Raw genomic sequence first — 21,599 nt, forward strand, 5'->3', positions numbered from 1 at the left:
AGCCCTGCTGGGTCAGAAGCCTGGGGGAGGGAGCTGCATCCCTTGCTGAGGGCGCCAGGCTTTTTGCACCCCAGCCTAGTTGTGAAGCCTGCATGGCCCCCGCAGACAGCCCGCCACCGCCCCCTGAGGGGAGCAGGGAAGTGGGCAGTCTGCGCCTCCGCGTGCTCCGCTATCCTTGGCCTGTGTGCACAGCCAAAGGTTCCAGAAGGAAACCTCGCGCGCGCCACCAACTGTTCAAGAAGGAAACGTCGCAGGCCAGAGGATGGCTGCAGGAGACCTTGCAGCCAGAAGATGGTTCTAGGAAACATCGAGGGCCAGGACGGTGATGCCAAGGCAAGTTGTGGGTTTATCTTTACTAATATTTATTTACTATAACTTGAAGTGGAAAATAAGAGAATTTTAAGAGATCTTTGTGTTTTTTTATTTTAAAAATATATTTTTTATTTGTCCTAATTAGTTCTATGACAGTAGAATGCATTTTGGTACATCATACATAGATGGAGTATAATTTCTCAACCTTCTGGTTGTACATGATGTAGAATCCCTCCAGTCATATAGTTACATATGTTCATAGGGTGATACTGTCTGATTCATTCTACTATGGTTCCTGCTCCCATTCCCCACCCCTCCTCATTTTTCACAAACCTTTGAGCTAGAAGTCAGGGCAAGATGCTGAGGAGTCTTTAAAAAGTCACCTACAGGCTCAGTGGAACAGGACTGTAACTCTCTCACCTAGGCAGGAGGCTGAGGCAGGAGGATCACAAGTTTGAGGGTAGCCTGGGCAACTTCAAGACCCTGTCTCAAAGTAAAATAAAATTAGGTCTGTAATTCAGGAGTCAAGTGCACCTGGGTTCAATTCTCAGTACTAATAAATGAATTAATGAAATAAATTAAATAAAAACAAATAAAGGGAAAAATCTTCTGGTGCTGAGTCGGTGGCAGTGCTGCCAGAACAAAGAGCATATTGAGTCCCACAAGTGGCTGCAGGACACTGGTGGGCCCAGAAGAGCCTCAGGGGCACCTTTGACTCTAGAGGCAGGAAGCCCAGGCCTTTGAGCAGGCTGGGTGGACACAGGTCCAGCTTCAGAAGCCTCATCAGAGCCTGGCAATGTAAAGGGGTTACCATGGGCTTCAGGACAGAGGCTGCCTGTGCCCCTGTTTCAGGGTTCTGGGCTGAAAGTAGCAGCCCCTGAAGTGCCCAATAAGAGGCTGTCCCCAATCCCTGCCTGCTGGCAGAAGTACCAGACCAGTTACACCAAAGTGTGGTCTTGTGCTAGGGATGCTCCTGGGTACCAGGAGGAAGAAGGTGAGAAAGGGATTTGGCAGATGAGGAATCCGTGGGGTGACAGAAGACTCTTTCCTGGCTGCTTGTCAGGAAGCAGGGAGCGAGATGTGACAGGCATAGAATAGCAGTGCTGGCCCACAGGACTGGGTCAGAGTGCTGGAGAGGGATGACCTGTGGACAGCCTTGGGAATCTGGAGACATAAAAGAAAATGCTGAAAACAAGCTGCCCTATCAAAGGTTCCTGGGTGTAATGATAGGGCAGTTCCTAGGTCAGTGCAGCAAATCCATGAAGGTAGTTCTCTGGGAACTCTGGGGTGTTTCTCAGGGAGAGTTACTACAGAGTCCAGAGCCCACCTGCCACCCTTCGAGATGTGATGCTTGCTCCAATACACTCCTGCTGTTCTGGTCCCTGTCACCATCACCATGGGGCCCTTACCAGAACTAGAACAAGGCTGGTGCCATGGTTTTGCAATTCCCAAACTGAGCTAAATGGGCCTCTTCTCTTCATAAAGTTAGCTGCCTCAGGCATTTTGTTGCAGTGATGCAAGACTAACATGCAGCTGACATTCATGCTCAGTTCTGCAGGGGTGTAGTCCAGGATCATGGCACTGGCAGACTTGGAGTCTGGAGAGGGCCACTTGTTGGCTTGCAGAATCCCTTCTGACTGTGCTTTCATGTGGCAGAAACTGTGCTCCTTGGGCCTCTTTTTGGACAGCACTAATGCCACCCTTAGGGACAGCACACTCCTGACCTAATCCCCTCTCCAGTGCTCCATGAATTTCAACATTAAACTTGGGGGATGGGGTCACCAATCATTAAGGCCATACAGTTCCTCACAAAACACATCATTCTCCAACATGTAGAATACATCTGTTCCCTTCCAGGAGTCCCCAAAGTCCAACTTGGTATGACTAAGTCCAAAGTCTCAGGTGAACATGTCCATCACAGCAGGGTGAGGCTCAGGCACAATTCATCCTGAATCAAACTGCTCTTGCTGTGCTGCTGGAGGGTCTCACAAGGTATATGCCTCCAAAACTAATAGGGGCAGGCATAGGCAGTCCCTTTCCAGAAGGACAAATGGGAAAGCAGGAAGGCATAATGTCCCAAGCAAGCACACAGCCCAACAGGGCATTGAGGCTTACCACTTAGGAATCATCTTTTCCTATGTACATGTGTGATTACACGACTGGTATGAATCTACATCATGCACAACCATAGAAATGAAAAGTTGTACCCTGTTTGGGCACAATGAATCAAAATGCATTCTGTAAAAATAAAAAATAATAAAAATATAAAGAACCATCCTTTTGCTGGGCACGGTGGCGCACACCTGCAATCCCAGTGAGTTGGGAGGCAGAGGCAGAAGGATTGGGAGTTTGAGGCCAGACTTGGCAACTTATTGAGACCCTGTCTCAAAATCAGTACATAAAAAGGGCTGGGGATGTAGCTTAGTGGCAAAGCGTCTTTGAGTTTAATCCCCAGTAAGAACAGCAACAATAACAACAAACCAACAAAAACCCCACAACTTTTTGGCTTGATGCTCCGTCCATAAGCCTTTAGAGATGCACCCACTTTCTAGACTTGGTGTGTGTCAGTGTTCTTTTCATGGGTGGCAGAGGTGGCAGCCCTGCCCCTATTGCTCTGTGTCTGGGCCATGTCCTGTGCATGTTCTGCAGTGGCTCTGTGCCTGCGTTATGAACAATTCCAATCCAGGCTATAATTATATGCCAGTGTCCACACCGGTTTGGGGAGTTGGGGACAGTTCTGCCTCCATTGCTCAGCTCGTGGGGCTCTGCGGTGGCCTTGCCCACAGTGGATCTCTGCCTGGGCCTCATAGCTTGCAGTCCAGGTAGGGGTGGCCATGTAGACACAGAGCTGAGGAAGGAGTGTGAGGATGGAGCTGGGGAGGATGAGCTGAGGAAGGATGAGGGGGACCTGGCAGCAGCCTGTGCTTGGGGCTCATCTGTCCTCCAGGCCTGTGATGGAAGGGACAGCCCACATCTCTCCTGTGCCCTTCTCAGTGTGGATCTGTCCTAATCTCCTTGAATAATTGTTGAGCACCACACTCTCCACTTCTGCTGTGCCCAGTTTTGTGCTTCCTTTAGAGTCTGGTTTGAGCGAGGGCTCTGCTAAGTCAGTTTAGAAGAACCCCTCCACCCTCAATATCTGATCACCCTAGTTATTGGATGCAGTTCCTTCCCCCCAGGACCCCCAGGTGACATCTGGTCACCCTGGTCTGCCTTCAGTATGACTCCTGTTAGGTTAGTTTAGCCAGCATCCCCCATTCCTGGTGTTTCCTAGTCATTGTGCTAGTAAGTTTCTCATTACTCTGACCAAAATGCCTGACAAGAACAATCTTGAGGAGGAAAGGTTTATTTCGTCTCACCATTTCAGAGGTTCAGTCCATAGTTGGCTGAGCCCATTGCTCTGGGCCCAAGGTGAGAACATCACAGCAGAAGCACATGGCAGAGGAAAGCTGCTCAGCTCATGGCAGCCAGGAAGGAGAGAGATGGGGAGAGGGGGCAGACCAAGGGGACAAGATGTAGTCCCCAAGGGCACACTTCCAGTGATCTCCTTCCTCAAGTCACACCCCTGCCTACAGTGACCACCTAGTAGCCCATTCACATTATTAATCCGTCCAGTGGATTAATGCACTGATTAGGTCACATCTCTCATGATCTAATCACCACCTCTGAAGGTCACATCTCTCATGATCTAATAACCACATCTGAAGGTCCCTGCACTGTCTCACACATGAGCTTCAGTGGACACCTCATGTCCACACCATGGCGGTCATTTTCCATCCATTGACTGCACCTGCCCCTTGGCTATAAATTCCTCTTGTCCACACCATCTTGAGGGTCGAGCCAAATCTCTTTTGCCCACTGCAAACCCTGGTGGCCGTGGTCCCAGTACCTGTCATACCCTCAGTAGTCTGCCTTGTGACACTTAAGTATCCTTGACTCTTTGCTTTCCCCTCTAGTCCTCTATTTCTCTTAGTACTGGAGTCTGAATCCAGAGTTGCTCAACCACTAAGCCACATCCCCAGCATTGTTTATTTTTTAATTTGAACCAGGGCCTTTCTAAGTTGCAACCTTTCTAAGGTTGGCCTTGAAGTTGCAACCTCCTGCCTCAGCCTCCAGAGTCGCAGTGCTATTGCACTTGGCTTTTCGTTTAGCACAGGTCTGTGTGTGGCAACATGGGCTTTCTCCAGCACACACTTCAGACCACCTCAGGGCTCTACTCTCCACTCAGCTCCAAAAACACCTCCACATTTTACATATTTGTTAAAGTCTGTCTGCTCCCAGTACCAGTTGTCTTAGTTCATTCAGGCTTTCACAACCAAAACCAAACCCGGCCACTCATAAGGAACAGAAATTTATGTTCAGGTTTCTGCAGGCTGGCAGTCTAAGATCTAGGCACAGATTTGGAGTCTGTTCTTCCCACTGTACCTCACCTGGTGGATATATAAGGAAGCTCACTGGGCCCCATGTCTAAGGGACTTTTGAAGGGGCTCATTCTCCTGACCTAGTCACCTCCCAAATGCCCCCTTTGATGGCATTGTACTGGGGTTAAGGAGTCAATGTGAATTTGGGGGCAGGCAAACATTCCATTCAGACTATAAAAAGTCAGGGGTTCAGTTGGTGTGACACCACCCCAGGCCAGCAAGCTCAGTTTGTGCTGCAAACTTTCTCTAGCCTTAGTATAATTGACCCTGTGATCCAGGTCAGAGACCAGTGCCTGCCCACCACATCCATAAACCACAACTGAGCCCCTGCTTATGGAGACTATTGCACCGTACTGTGATCTAGATAAGTATTCACCAGAGGTCCATGTGTTGAAGGTTGGTCCCCAGCTGGTGGCACTACAGGGAGGCAGTGGAACCCTCAGGAGTTGGAGCCTGGTTTCAGGAAGCCAGGTCTTTGGGGACCTGGCCCTTGCTCTGTCTCTTTGTATCCCAGCTTCCATGACGTGCACAGGCCTCCTCTTCCACACACTTCCCCCATGATGTGCTGTGCTGCCACAGGACAGAGGAGCAGGGTCACATAAACATGGAAACATTTCCTCCTTGTGAGTTGTTTATCTCAGGTATTTTGTCACAGCAATGGAAAGCTGACTGTCATCTCTTTAACCTGCAGTAGGCTGAGTCCTAGAAAGTGTATTTTTGAACTTTTTTTAAACTAAAATACACTGGAAGGAATGTATTTTGCATCATGACTAGTGCACATAAATCCTGCCTGTATGTGGTTTGCTCCATCTTTCTATCCTGTTTAGCGTTACTTCTTTTGTTCTATTTCTCATTCAAAAAATATATTCAAGTGTCACTATCTTTTCCAAATCCAGTTAGGAAAGTAATGCAAAAGCCCCAGTGTATGATGTTTATTTACAAGATGACCATCAGACCTTTCTGCAAGGAGTCAAGTCACACCTCTAATTAAAAAAAAAAAAAATCATGCTGGAGAATTAAATGATTAATTGAAGTGAACTTGGTGTAAGCCATAGCAAAAAGGGTCCTGCCACCCACGGGCTTGAAGACCCAAGTTCTCCACTGTGCATTCAGGCTGTACATGTGGGCACATATGTCCATGTGTGGCCTGAGGGTGTGCCTGTGTATCTGTGTGTGTGAGTGAGGAGTATAGCCTCTGGGGGTTCCCTGGGATCCACTGAGGAGATCCTGTAGGGAGCACTGAGTCACATCCCTCCTGAAGAGATCATACCCAGGAGGACTGAGGCCTGGTGCCCACTTGGGGATGGCAAGTGCTGTGTGGGGCCAGGCTGGGAACAAGGCTGCGCATGGGGAGTGGGAGTAGCTGTGGAGGCTACATCGAGGTGGAGAGCACATCAAGGATGTGAGAGGAGTACGTGTGGTCTGCACTGAGTGCCGCCTGGGGCCCAGGGCACAAGGCAGCAGACATCTGCCAGGAGAGCAGACAGCCAAGCAAGCCATATGCACACAGCTATAAGGACTGAAGGGGTGGCCAGATGGTTTGTGTGGACCCATCCCACACCGTTGCGTTTGGTCAGTCCTAAGTCACTACTTGCTATTCATTCATTCATTTCTCAGACTCTTGCTCATGCCAAGGAGAAATCAGACAGACCAGCCCAGATCCTGGAACAAGGGGCACCCATTCTGGGTGACTGCACGTGCGGTGTCCCTCCCTGTTCCACTCTGGGCTTCCCCTGGTCCTGGTCCATGTGGTGCAGCTGTGACAAAATTCCAGAAACTGGCTGATTTATAAAGAACAGAAATTATTCTCACAGTTCTGTAATCTGAAGTCCAAGACCATGCAGCAAGTCCAGCTTTGGTTCTGAGGTATCCTCTGGATTCTGTGGTAGACAGCTGAGGAGAAGAGGGCATCCACTCCAGGGACCCTTTAATAGCAGCTTCTATCCTTACCAAAGGCCCACCTGCCAACTATACCCTCATCTACTGATTCAGCATTTGATGGAAGGAGAGAGAGACCCAGGGCAGCTGAGGCCTAGCTGCCTTGTGGTCAGGGTCCCCCAGGCCTTGGCACATCCTTAACTCCAAGGCTTTTTCCTGAGTTTGAAGGGAGTGACAGACTGAAATCCAACCTCCTTCTAAACACAGGCCAACAAGTGGAGGGTCTGGGGAGATGCCAGAAAGCCATAGCTGCTTCTTTTCCACACCTGGCTTGAGAGGCAAGGACATGTGCCTCCCTCCTTGACTGACACCAACACCCCCAGGAACCCTGCATGCCTGAAGGCTGCCTTGCCAACTGTCCACCCCTCACATCCACCAGTGGGCCAGTGGAAGGCCCTCTTTCTGCCTCTCTAGCTTCTGTGTCTTTCCAGCAAGGCCTTCCTAGCAGCCTCTTGGTGGAAAAGCCCTGGCCAAGCCTGTCTTGTCAGTTTTCCCCAGAGCATATTCAAGAGTTACTCTGCTGTGGGGAGGCACAGCTCCCAGGACTCTCATGGTGTCCTGGGATCATTGGGGGCCCACAGGGTCCTACCCCAGAGGTCCATCTAAGGCCTCATGATCTCTGCCTGCCTTAGGGCCAGATGATCTAAGGTGGTGTCCAAGTCCTTTGGTGGCAAAACCTCTCTCAAGTGTTCATAGCAGATTGGGTCCTCTTCCTATGTTTCCTAAAAGAGTTTGCTTACAACCTAGATGACCTTGTTCTTAAATGACAGTGGAACCTATGCACAAAGCCACCTGGGCCTGGAGCTTTCTTTGATAGCTATATCAACTTCAACTAATTTTTCAGATACAGACTTACTTAGATTTCCTCCTTTTTTTTTTTTTTTTTTTTGGAAGGTCTTAAGTTGTGTGTTTTCAAGGGTGTTCTCCTTTCCATCTAAGTTACTGAAATTGTTGACTTGTGTTTTTGGGAATATTGGGAGCTCAGCTGAGCAGGAGGGAGAGCTGAGCTGGTGTTGGAGGTCAGTGTAGGTGACTGGCTCCCAAAAGAGAGCACTGCTGAGTTCCCAACCAAGAAGCAGCCTGAGCAAAGCCTCCTGCAGGCTTATGGTACTGGGGCTCCCCTGGAAAGGCCTTCCTGGGAGACTCAAGGCCCCTCCCCTGCTTGTAGAACCAAAGGCAGCTGGCCCAAGATGCCAGGTGTGCACGGAGCACTTGTTCTGCATTTAATTTTGCTTTTTCCTTTCATCTGCTGAAGGAGCAGATTCTTACCATGGGTAGGATATGCTTTCTTTCTGTATTTTTTTCCAAATTGGAACTTAAATGATCTATTTGCCTCTAAATGACTCTTTCTTTCTTTCTTTCATTTATTTATTTATTTATTTGGTACCAGGGATTGAACCTAGGGGTGTTCAATAACTGAGCCACATCCCCAGCCCTTTTTATATTTTATTTAGAGACAGGTTCTTGCTGAGCTTCATAGGGCCTCACTAAGTTGCTGAGGCTGGCTTTGAACTTGCTATTCTCCTGCCTCAGCCTCCTGAGGTGCAGGGATTATAGGTATGCCCACTGTGCATGGCTTAAGTGCCACTTTTGATGCTTCCTACATGTTTTGATACATTAGGCCTTTGTGTCACTCAGCTACACACTGGTTTTTTTGTGGACTCTTCTCTGAACCACAGGAATTTGAGGTGTACATTATCTTAGACATTTGGGTGTTTTCCAGGTCTGAGCTCTTTAGTATGCCTGGCCACGTGTGACTGTTGGGCACCTGACATGTGCTTAGTACAGATTTATGTACTGTTTGAGTACAAAATATCTCTGGTTTTGAAAATCATTCAGAATAAAGTACACAAGATATCTCAGGGCTCCAGCATAGTTCAACAGTCCAGCACTTGCCTAGCATGTGTGAGACCCTGGGTTTGATCCCCAGCACTTTAAAAAAGAAAGGAGAATATTCATTACAGGTTGAAACAATAGTATTTTGGATATACTTGTTTAAATAAAGCATGTTACTAGCACTAATTTCACTTGTTTCTTTTTGCTCTTTAGCTGATAATTTTAAAATGGTATCTGTACTTGTATTATATTTCAACTGGACAGTGCTTTCTATACGTCTTACTTTACCTGCGGCAAATCTGCTTCTGTCTTGGTCTTACTCTGAAGCAATGCCATCTTTTGAGAGGTACTGATGCATTTTTTATGGGTGGGGACAGGGGTGTCTGGTGATGGTTTGGTGAATTTGAGAAGAGTGCTCATATTACAGTTACTTCACTTCATGTGTTGTAGGTATGGGGTATGGCAAGTGGCTAATCATGTCCTTCAGGTCTCTTGTATTCTTAGTGAATCTTTAATCCTCTTGTTCTACTGCTAAGAGAGAAGGTAGAACCTCCAGCCATGATTGGGTTTATACTTTTCCCTTTATTTTAGGCCTTATTTCTTCACATACTTTTTTGTCACAGGAGAGCAGGGAGCTGAAGCACCAAACCTTGGTTCTAGTGTTCTGGTGAAAGAAAATTCCAGGTCAGACACAGGAAGTCATGCAAGAGAACTTTGTTATGAGTGAAGGTGGAGTGGAGGCCCAGTGGGAGCAGGGTGGGAGCAGAGAGCCCTGTGGGGGGTAGGGAGTGAGTGGGCTCCCAGCAGGGGCCCATGGGCAGTGCCATCCAGTTTTGTCACTATGGACACTGATCTCAGGAACTGAGGTCCTTCAGCAATTAGTACCACTCAGCTCAGCTGGGGGGAGCTCTGGACCCAGTTGGTCCTCTGTGGAACTGACATAGTGCCCCCCTCTTCTGCGGTCTTCATCTTCAAGTCAGTTCTGTGCTGATGTGGGCACTGAGGTCAGAAGTTATCTTAGTGCTCCTGTGCTTCAGAAGGAACTCTCCCTTCTGAAATACATGGAGACCCCTCTAGCCTGCTTCTAGCTTCTGCTGGCCTCAGAGGACGTGCAGGAGTCAACCCCGGAAATCCTTCTGTGAATCCTTCTTTCTTGCCACATCTCCACACTTGACCCCCAGGGAGCTCCCTGTTCCTCCTTGTTCATTCTCAAGTCCTGTGCCTCTGATGTTTCTTACACTGTCTGCTACAAGTTACTTACTCATCTGCACTGGCAGTGACTTCAAGGAACTTTAAGAGGTAAATTGGTGACTTTGCTGTACATTCCCCGCACTCTTCACTAACCCCATGTTTTGAAGATGTCCCTGAGAGGCAGGCATCCTAAGGGCTGTTGCATCCTACTGCTCTGTAACCTCTGGCTGCGTCCTGGCTGTGCTCTGCTCTGAATGCCACTCCCTCTTGCATGAGCAGCACTCTATGCTGGCAGCTGGACTGTGCCTATGCATGTCCACTCTCTGTCAGCCCTGTGATTGCATTCTGTCCATGGTGGGCACACTTTCAATTCAGTTCTTACTCCAACATCCCAGCATCAGTGTCAGCTGCTGGGCAGGTACCGTCAGGAGCAAACTCCTACATTTTCAGGGGAAAGGAAAAGCTGCTGACCCTGTAAATGACTTAATGCTCCATCAGAGGTATTTTGTTTTTGACCAAATTCTCCAGGGCAAATTAAAAGGAATCAGACCAAGTCACTGATGGCTGGCTCAGTGTTTTGAGGTGACCTAGAGTGAACTGTGCTTATTATAATACTGAATTCTCTGCCCAGAAGAATCCCCAGCTGCCTTTTTTTTTTGGAGGATGTGATGTGTGACTTCAAACTGAGCATGCCCAGAAGTGTGCCCACCTCTGCATCTGACCATGAGTTTCCTAGGGGGATGTGCTCACATTTCCCCAGTAAAAGCCCCTTGCTTGTTTTCCAGGACACATTGCTTTGAGAATTATCTCCAGGGCTTTCCTAACTGACTGAGTAATAAGCCTCTCTTCACTCTTATCTCCTGGTCATGCTTAGTACTCACATCAGCATGAGACCCATAGTGTAAAAGACAAGGACCCCAAGAAAACAGTCCTTCTTTCAGGCTGCCTATACTTATGTCCAATTTGGATACAGATTTGGGGCTTCCATGACTCCCCCTATCCCCTAGGATCAATAGCTACAAAGGTGTACAGGTGTACCATAAAGGGTCAGCTCAAGAAGAGCCAAATGGAAGAGATGACCATGCAAAGCACAGGGAGCACAGAGCTCCTCTGTGCTCCTGTGGAAGGGGGTGCTTTTTGTCCCTGAATATTGCTTGGGTCCAGGCTGGACCCTGAGTCTGAGTCCCATCCACCTACATGAGAATAAGAGAAAATTATAGAAAAAGGAAACATGAAACTAATTGCAGCTTGGTCACCCTGGGAAGACAGCTAACCTGCCTTTTCCCAAACTGCAGAGCGTAGAAATTTGTAGGAGGTATCACTCATGTAGCGGAAAAGCTCGGAAACACACAAATGTAGAATCTGCCAAACTGGGACCCCACATGGAAGCCCACAGACTAATGTGTTGCCCGTCAGTTCTCTGAATTGTGCTGCATCCTCCTGACGACCAGACCAGGGCTGTGAGACAGTTTCAGTTTTCCTTTTCCACCTGGCTTCTTGCCTGTAGGAAGCTGGGTAGAAAAAAATGAACAGGTTAGCAGGAAATGACTGGAGACTGAAGAAAAATATTTTGGGGTCTTCTTAGAAATTTTATAACTTTAAGTGGGCCCATTACAATGCTCCTCTCATGTTGTGTCTGTTCCTCATTCTTGGGGGCTTTGGAGTGCTGTGTCACCTGGCTGGCAATTTGCTCCTGAACTGCTATGTGGACTCTGTCAAGACACCTGGGGCAGACCAGATGCTTGTTCCTGAACACAGAGCTCTGTCACAAACTGTAGAGCAGGAGGCAAGAAGGAGCCCAGGTGAAGAGGTGCCCAGGAAGCCCAGTGACTGCACCTGATGTAGGATGCCTCACTTACTCTGGGCTGCCACCAGTGACTCCATTTGACTCTGACATCTTCCTCCTCTGGAACGGCTTTCTCTGAAGATGTTGCTAATCTTTCACCAGGTGGTTTGGTTCCTCATTGCCAAGGTGGACTTGCCCTATCCTTGGGCTGATCTGGTCCCCATCAGAGGGGAAGTCAGTGTGGAAAGGCCCTTTGTGTCCCACGTGAGTGACTGAGAGGTTAGAAGGAGTGGTTCTTAGGCCGAGCCTACCTGGAACCTGCCATCATGTTCAGCTCCATCATCCTGTAGGCAATGCCCATGCTGTTACTCAGGGTTTTGTCCCTGTGACAAAACACCTTTTAAAACTTAAAAGAGGAAGTGTTCTTTTGGCTCATGGTTCCAGAGTTTCAGTCCATGGTCACTGGCTCTGTTGATTCTGTGCCTGAGGCAGAGCATCATGACTAGGAGCTCATGGCAGAGGAAAGCTGCTGGCTTAATGGGGCTTGGAAGGAAGGGGAAGACATGGGGATGAGATCACCCTTCCTCTGCCTAGGCCCCTCCACCTCCCCCACCTTCCAGTATTCCCCTGAAGATGACCCAGTAAAGGACTACTCCATCTGGGAGGTCAGAGTTGTCTTGATCCAATCACTTCCCCCTAGTCCCACCTCTGAGCACTGCTGCATTGAGGACCAAGACTTTAACACAAGACTTTGAGGGGACAGTGCAGATTCAGACCCTCTAATGCCACCATGGGTAGACTCCAGATGGACCACTGCCATGTGCAGGTATAAATGCTGCTCACCCACAATCAGCAGCAACAACACACAACAGATTTGGGGTGTGAAAAATTCAGGATTTTTGTTGGTTATAAAGATTGAACCCAGGGTCACTCTACCACTGAGCTGCATTCCCAGCCCTCTGTATTTTTCTTTTGAGACAGAGTCTCACTAAGTTATTGTAGCTGCCCTCAAACTTGCCGTCCTCCTGCCTCAGCCTCTTAATCTGCTGAGATTACAGGCATGTGTCACCATGCACAGTCACCAAATTCATTTTTAAGTTATTTCTAGATTACCTATTCATGAAATTTGAGATTCCAGAGAAGCATAGTCAAAAACCTAAAACACTAAAAATTGCTGTAATAATTCTGAAGCACAGATAATACCAGTCCCAAACAAACAAAAACAAAACTAAATAAACATGTGTAACAGTTTTGAAGACAATGTTAGTTTCTCTAACAAATCTAAATTAACCAATTTGTCAGAGATCCTGATATGTAAATTTTAGCCATGAGACAAAGCATCAAATAATTGATAAATATCAAGTCTGTACAGAGACAGTTAGATCTAAGTCATGCTGTGACCTGCTGAAACAAGCTGAGGTCACTTGGTCATATGACTTAACTTGATGATCCTGTGTGCAAGTCTTTCTAAAAGTCTTCAATGCCCAGTCTAAGAGTTAATTTTATTTCCTTCTTTGTTTTCAGAGAGGTGATTTATTTAGGAAAGCAGATTCACATTCAAGGGTGCAGACAAGTTAATTTGCAGATTGGTGGACAGTTCCTAAGGAACCTTGAATAAGCTTACTAGCTTACCAGTCAGGGAGCAGAGAGGACCCCAGAGCCAAAAGTCTCCTTTCAGGCAAAACAGATATTTAACTTAAGTGTGCAAAACCAAAGAATGAGTTGACCAGTAAACAGCCCCAAACCCATAAGCACAAAAGGACAAAAATGAGGCAGCCCTGGACATTCTAGCTGAAGTTGCTCTGGGAGTTCCAGGCAGTCTGCTCAGGTGGGTTCTGATTCAGTGCTGTGGTTTCTGGCAGAAGCTAGTCTGGTGGCAGAGCTGTAGTCCCAGCTCTTGCAGAGCTTGGGACAGTGAGTGTGCTGCTTAACCAGTTGCAGGGTGGGTCATGACCATCTTGTTCCCCCTCAGGAACTTCAGGTTGACCCTATCTAGTTGATATGCAGCAGCTAGACCAAACCCACATCATGAGTCTTGAACAATCTCTCTCCAGGCTTCTTTTAATCAGTCTAAAAATACTTTCTTCAAAGTAACAGAGTTTGTAGGCATTAATTACCTGGGCTTACAGGATTCTAAGACTTATAGGACCGTTAAAGAATCCAGGCTTGGGGGGAAACAGGCTTAGAGGGGTGAGGGCGATCTTTTTGGTATAGAGTAGCAGTCCATCTTTCCTTCCCTGTTTGTCTCCTTTCTCCAGGTCCTTATTTCTTCTATGCTTCCTCACTGTGAGACCGCCATGCGTCACAGTCCATTGCACTGCTGTAGCACTGTGGAGGGATCATGTGGCTCTTCTCTTCAGAGTTCCAGTGAATAAGTTTTCAGCAGGAATGTTGCCACCAGTCATCAATTCTCCTGGCCTCTGTCAGTCCATCAGCCAAGGTAAGAGCACACATAACTAGGCACAGGTGACCAGGGTGAGCTTTCAGATATGCAGCACCCAGGTTGCAACAACCAAGCCATGTTTTCCTGAGTCACATGTTCACATGGACCAAGCACAACTCTCTGGGGAGCTGAGGCATGGAGTGGGTTTTCCACCTTCCTGCAGGTGTTTGCAGATCCTGGAACACACAGGTTGCTCTGCCTCTCTCCTCTCTTCCTGCAAATGGTGGCACAGTCACAAACACACACTCAAATGACCCTCTCAGAAAAAAAGGTTCAAGAAGAAGTGTTTAAGAACCCCTCATGGACTCAAAAGAGAGGCCCCAAGTGGGCTCAAGGAGAGACCCAAAGGCAAGGAACAGGGAGGAGGAGGGCCCCTGTCCACACTGAGAAGGATTTACTATGGTTGGACTCTGGGATCACAGTCATAGAATTCATCTTTCCATCATTTCAGAAGGGGTGATGGAATCAACATTGGCTCTAAGGGACAGAAAGTCAGGAGACAAGACGCTCTTTTGTAGCTGCAGGGACCCTCTTTACCTGTTTCCTATCCTGGGCCAGCAGCCTTGGATGAAGCCCTGGGGGGCTGCATCCAGTGACTCCAGCCGAGGGCTCTAGCCCTGCCAGCATGGGCAAAGTCTGTCCTGGGGCCCAGGTCAGAGGCCTGAATCTGGGGTTTACACTTGGTGGCCTGCCTATATCAGGAAGGAGAGAAAAACAACATGAAAAGGAAAAACAAATTGAATCCCAGCTTGCTCTTCCTTGGAAGACAGTGAATCTGCTCCCTCAGCCTTATAGAAGGGATCATTTAAGGTGGAGGCTGTTGGGTGGGGGGAGGCAGAGAAGCAGAGCACAGGCTGGGGTTGCTGTCCTCTGGCTTCTGTTGCTTCCTCCTGGCCTCAGGGCCAGGGTTTTGGGGACAGTGATGGCTCCCATTCTCAGCAGGAGAGCATAGCCTGTGGGAAGCTCTGGTGGAGACAATAAGGAATAGGTCAATAGGACAATGGTTACTGTTGGGAAAAAGCAATTTGAGGATTTCTGAACATTCCGTTTTAAGGGAGCCTGCTACAAGAGGAGCCTAGACAAAATTTGGTCAAAGATAGAATTCTTGACAGATGTGACCTGAAAAAACAAGTCTATGGGCAAGGCCCCCAGGTGCTCAGGCTTCCCTCTGACCAGTCAGGGTCAAAAGCAGGAGTGCTCTGAGCAGTGCAGGAACCTGGCAACTGAGCCCTCCCAGCAGAACCCTGAGCTTTGCTGTGCAGAGCTTGTGTGTGAGAGTTCTTTAGAGTAACAGTGCCAATAAGACCTCTCTGTCCCTCTAGTAAATGTTGGAGGGGAGACTTGTGGACTGGGGGAGCCTCTGAGCTTTAAGTTTCCGGACTCCAGAAGGGGACTGGCTCTGGGAGGGAAGGAACCAGACCACAGATGTGCCCTTCTTGGCTACCAGCACCTGCCTCTGCTGAGAGGCCTCCTCAAAACAGCCACCTCCAGGGGACCTAACATGAAGGGGCCCATGGAGGTTCCTGGGTGGGCTCCTGGAGAAGGCCCTGGGAGGAAAGAGCTCCTGCTAACAGTTCTGAAGGACAACATGAAATCCATTAAGTTGGCAGAGCTGGGCAGAGTCCTCAGGAGTGAGTATGCCAGTCCTGCTGGGAGACTCCAGCTGGGCTACCTGATGCCAGAAGCCTAGTTGGTGATGTGCATTAGGATAGCAAGAAATGTGACGGCCGAGAACCCAGACAGGAAAGCATTTATTATCTATCAAAGTTCCCCACCTGCAGATAGGAAATGCCAGTGGGAAATGCTGTGGGAAGCCCATATCAGGGGGAATCCCTCACTTGGACACACTGGGCCTTTCTCCTTTCTGGGGACCAGAGAGCACTGCAGGGAGTTCGGTGTGACCAGCCTGGAGCTCCCTCAGGCTGGTGGCTGGAAGGTGGGGTAGCAGCCACATGAGCATCTGGAGCCTGCAAGGTGTGGGTAGCCTTTTCAGGGGCTCTGTGCTTGACCCTACTTAATGTGGGGACAGCCAAGCTTCAGTCTCATGCACACATGTGAGCACAAGTGTGTGTGTGTGTGTGTGTGTGTGTGTGTGTGTGTGTGTGTGAGTGTGTGTGTGTGTGTGTGAATTTATATAAACTGTGCTTCCTGGCTGGCATCAGCATAGGTCTGACTCATAGCTTGCCACCACACTAGGCTATTTTGAAGGAAGGTCTGTTTAACAAGAAGAAGGTCGAGCTGGGCAAAGTGGTCCACACCTATAATCTCAGCTACTCAGGAGACTGAGGCAGGAGGATCAAGTTTGAAGCCACCCTGGGCAACTTAAACCATGTCTCAAAATAAAAATCAAAGGGGACTGGGGTGTAGCTCAGTAGTAGAACACCCTTGGGTCTGAACTCCAGTGCCCCTCACCACCCTGACAAAGGAGATGGGCAGAAGGGGAGAGGGACTCAGGGCAGAGTCCAAAGCAGGGTGGACCAGGGCTGAGGGGAGCTCCCAAGCTAGGCTCTGAGGCTGTCCCTGTGATGTGAGCACACCATTGTTTTTGTCCCTCGATGGTTTGGAGTTTGGAAACACTGTCCTCTAAATCATTGCCAGAACATCTGAGGGAGAACAAAGAGCAAAGTGGAGGAAGAGAAAGCACCTTGGCCCTTCAGCACCCAGGTACCCCCCAGATGGTGCTTCTGTCCTGCAGCCAAACCACTGTCATTTTCTGTCCCCAGGGAGCCCAGACATGTCAGCCCTTTTCTAAAACCACAGCTCCTGGAGTAGTCTGTGGTGGGAGGAAGTTGGTAACAAGGACATGACCCACCTCTATAGCACTAGGGACACTGAGGCAAGACTGTGGGGGAGGGGCAGGCTCTGCCTAGTCATAACTACCACTGACTGAGGAGCCCTGGGAACTACAACAGATTCTGGGTCTGTGGTGGGACTTCCTTCCCACTTTCAAAAAGAACCACACAAGAACCTGTGGAACTCCTGTCAGGGTCAGAAGAAAAGGTACAGCATGATTGGGTGGGGATCCCACAAGGGCCAGACACCAAGTGGTCTGCACATGCCTAGTAAGGGCTGGAGAAGTGGAGGAAGGAAAAGGGAGAACCAGGGGTCCCAGGGCTAAGCACAGAGGAAACAAGGTTTACAGACTAGGCCCGGGGTCCCTATTGAAAAAGCAGTAACTAGATGGGAAACTGAGGCTTTCATCCTCAAACTCCATAGTCACATTGTGACCCCAAATCCCTGAGGCCCAGGACAGCACCCCCAGGGAATTTTTCATAGAACACAAGGGACAAGAGAGTCAGAAACAGAATCTAACCAAGGCTCTTCAGGTCTCTGACTCAAAACAGTAGAGGTAGAAGTCATTGGGTCCAAGGAAAGGTTAAACTGGTGACAAGTCAATCATGAGGGCACCAACACCCTCTCCAAGCAGCTGTGCCTGCCCCTCCCCAAGCCCATTATGACATCACAAACTTCCTGGATACAAAGAGTAGGGTGGGCCGAGCCCCAGCCCACTTCCTGGAGAGACTCCCCAGTCTGCCAGGGGAGAAACAGAGGGACAGGACACTATGCACCTTTTCAATAAACACTGAAGAACACATGAGACCTACGGATTAGCAAAAATATCACATCAGAACTTGAGACATCTCAGAGGAGTGAATACTACTTTCATGTGAGTACTATAGACATTAAATGTCCTACAAAGTAGGGACACTCACCCAGCAGAGCTCATTATGCTCAGTGTGTTTCAGATGCATGTCACACTCCCACCAGTGTCCAGTTTCTTCAAGGTCCTACATGTGAGAGGCCCCTAATCCATCCCTTTCCTTCTACACTGGGGCCTGATGTTGACAGCATCTCTCTAACCAAGGCTCACTTTTCCTGGTCCTGTAGGAAAGCATAATTCTCACCAGTTGATCAGTCTTCTATGCGTCCTAAGAGAAAACCCACCTGAAACACCATTCCAGAGTGTGCTCTAGGACCCACAGGAGATGCCCACTAACCACCAGTATTCATCCTCCAAAGGTTCCTGTGCATGACATCTGAACCCACCAGTATTCCTGTCCTTGGGGTCCTTTCAGTAGAGGCCTCATGGAAAGGTTCTCAGTCTCCTCAGGGTCCCAAGGTGTTCATCCACTTTAGAGGATGTGGGAGGTACAACTCATTCACAGTGGACCAAATGAGTAAGGTTACCTCAAAAATGACTCCCCAAAATAATGGTTCCTGTGCATAAGCACAATTTGCTCAACAGACCACTCCCCACATTTCCTATGAGTGAGCATCGTTCACCCAATCTTAATCAGTACACTCTAGTTATTGCAGGTGAGTGCTCCTCACACACAAACACACAGATACCCCTGAATGTTGACATTGAGAACCCCCAGATATGTCCTCCTTCACTCTACCCTTTGATGTGTGTGAGCGACCCAACACTGTTAGACTGGAGTCTCCCCAAATTCCTAGGGATGGGCAAATAACTCCTTCCATTTCCCACTATCCTCTGTGTCCTACAGGTGAGTGACACTCACACAGGACTGACGAGGGTCCTGTGGTTCATGTGTGTGAACTCCCCTAGACCAGCAGTGCCCAGGTCCAGTGATTCCTGTGGTTGAGCACCTCTCCCACATGAGAGCTCTATCTCCATGGTTCCTCTGGGTGAGCACCTTTCCTCCCCAAATGGCCAGAATTCACTGGGTCCTGTGGGTGAGTGCCCCTCTCTCACCGGTATTCTGTCTCCTGGTTCCTGAGGGTGAGCACCCTTCCTCCCCAAGTGGTCACTCCTCTATGAGTTCTGTGGGTGAGCACCCCTCACCCAGCAGTACTCAGTGTCCTCATTGTCACTGGGGTACGTGCCCCACTCCACTACTCTTGGCTTACCTCATGGTCCATTTTGTAAGTGGGTCCTGGCCCACTATTCCTCCTAATGAACTGGGGCCTGCTAGTGAGCGCCTCTCACCCAGCAGTGCCCAGTGTCCTCAGGGTTCTGTGGGTGGCATCAGTGGCCCACCAGTGTTCAGCCTGCTCTGGGTCCTAGGGGTGAGCACCCCTCGTCCAGCAGTGCACCGGGTCCAGTGGTTCCTGTGGGTGAGCGCCCCTCGCCAACAAGGACCCAGTGCAGGCAGCTCCTGTGGGTGAGTACACCTGGCCTTCTCTTGATCAATACCTTTCGGGGCCTGCGGGTGAGCGCCACTCTCCACCACTCTTCAGGGTCCTCTGTGGGTGGGTACCATGGGTGTGCGCCGGTGGCTGTCTGGGGTTGCCTGCATTCTGGGTCTTCTGGGTGAGCGCCCCTCACCAAGCAGTGCTCAGTTTTCTCCGGTCTGTGAGTGGTGCCCCTCCCTGAGCAGTACTCAGTCTCCTCTACGCCCTGTAGGTGTGCACCCCATGCCTTCCAGTCCTCAGTCTCCTTTGGGTCCTCTTGCTCATCACCCCTTTCCCACCACTGCTCGGAATCTCTGTGGCCTCTGGGTGAGCACCCCTCATTCTCAGTCCTCAGAGTCTCTTGTCTAGTGGGTGAGCATCCCCTGTCCCTCATGAGCTGCTTCGCATCCTCTGAACCATAGGCCACCTGGTTCCTAAAATGACCTGAGGTGGGTGGTGAGGGCCTTTCACTCCAAGGCAAGGACACCTTCTTCGGCCCCCAAAGACAGACCCAGTCAACACTGTGGAAGGAACTTGGGGAGCCCTGGATTGCTCCTCCTTCCAGGAACCATGCTTGCCCTTTGGTGCAGTCACTCAGACAGGCTTCTCCTCAGAACTTTCCACTATAAGACCTGTGTTACTGGGTCTCAACTCAATGGGCATGGAGGACCTGCGCCCATCACTCCTTTGCCTCCATCTGCACACCAGTCAACTCCTGGGGCTGTGCCCCTAGGGATGCTTGAAACAGACCCAGCGTGGATGAGGTCCCTGGGACCAGAAGATGAAGGCCAGATTTCCAACTCTTGTCAGCATCTTCTGTGACTAGCCCCTGGCTACTGACTCTGCCCCAGGTGAAAAACCTCTGGAATCCTGGAATAAGGAACCAGTGCCACATGGACAGGACAGTGTGACATCATGCTAAGGACAGTTTCTCCCCCATCAGGGAGGACTAGCTAAGCCCTGTGAACAAGCACCACTCTGTCACCCCCACAGGGAGGGAACTGAGACCTTGCACTGAGGGATCGTGTCCTCAAAGTTGCCAGGAGTCCGGGTCCTGTGGGTAAGCTCCCTTCTCCACCAGTAGTCAGTCTTCTCTTTGTCCTGTGGATGAGCATCCCTCACGCACCAGTGCTCAGACACCCTTGAGTGTCGAGGGTAAGCTCCCCCCACCCTTCTTTGCTCTGACTTTTCCAATTGCTGTGAGGGCCCCTCCCCCAGGAGTCCTCATGGTCCTGGAAGGTTCCCAAGTTTGTGTGCCCATGGCTCTCAAGTGTTCCTGGTCTTTTGGGTCCTGTTGGTGAGCACCCCTCACCCAGCAGTGCTCAGTCTCCTCTGGGGTCTGTGGGTGGTGCCCCTCCCGGAGCAGTGCTCAGTATCCTCTGGGCCTTGTGGGTGTGCACCCCACGCCTAACAGTACTGAGTCTCCTCTGGGTCCTCTTGCTCATCACCCCTTTCCCACCACTGCTCGGAATCTCTGTGGCCTCTGGGTGAGCACCCCTCATTCTCAGTCCTCAGAGTCTCTGGGTCCAGAGGGTGAGCTTCCCCTAGCACTCCCTAGCTGCTTCCCTTCCTCTGAGCAATAGGTTGCCTGCTCCTGTGATGACTTGAGGCGGGTGGTGAGGGCCATTCACTCCAAGGCAAGGACACCTTCTTGGGCCTCGCAAGAATGTCCCAGTCAACACTGCAGAGGAAGCTTACCCACAGGACCCGGACTCCTGGCAACTTTGAGGACACGATCCCTCAGTGCAAGGTCTCAGTTCCCTCCCTGTGGGGGAGCCCTGGTTTCCTCCTACTTCCAGGAACCTTGGGGCTGGCTTCTCCTCAGAGCCTGCCACCAGAAGACCAGTGTTACTGGGTATCAACTCAAAGGGCACCAAGGACCTGCGCCCATCACTCCTTAGCCACCATCTGCACACCATTCGGCTCCTTAGACTGTGCCCCTAGGGATGCTTGAAAGAAGCCTAGGGTAGCTAAGGTCCCTGGGATCAGTGGATGAAGGCCAGATTTCTAACTCTTGTCAGCATCTTCTGTGACTTGCTCCTGGCCACTGCCTCTGCCCCAGGCGAAAAACCCTCTGGGATCGTGGAATAAGGAACCACTCCCACATGGACAGGACAGTGGGACATCAGGCCCAGGACAGTTTCGCCCCCATCATGGAGGACTAACTAAGCCCTGTGATCAAGCACCATTCTGTCACCCCCACAGAGAGGGAACTGAGACCTTGGGCTGAGGGATCCTGTCCTCCAGGTTGCCAGGTGTCCGTTTCCTGTGGGTGAGCGCCCCTCTCCACCAGTGCTCTGTCTCCCTGATTTCTCTGGGTGAGCACCTTTCCTACCCCAGTGGTCAGCCTTCTCTGGGCCCTGTGGATGAGCGCCCCTCACCCACCAGTGTTGAGACACCCTGAGTGTGGAGCTAAGCAGCCCCCCACCCTTCTTTGCTCTGTCTTTTCCAGTTGCTGTGAGTGAGGGCCCCTCCCCCAGCAGTGTGAGTCCTGTCTGCCCACCCACCCTGGTTCCTGGGGGTGGGTGCCCCTCAC

General features: G+C 50.0%; 1 pseudogene; it reads left to right on the forward strand.

Annotated features, from left to right (window-relative positions):
- Window positions 1-291: 291 nt before the first annotated feature.
- Window positions 292-21,599, forward strand: part of LOC124979396 (ATP synthase F(0) complex subunit B1, mitochondrial-like) — a 41,952-nt pseudogene continuing 20,644 nt past the window's right edge.

The sequence above is a fragment of the Sciurus carolinensis genome, chromosome 3 (genome assembly GCF_902686445.1).
Source record: "Sciurus carolinensis chromosome 3, mSciCar1.2, whole genome shotgun sequence".
Lineage (NCBI taxonomy): Eukaryota > Metazoa > Chordata > Mammalia > Rodentia > Sciuridae > Sciurus > Sciurus carolinensis.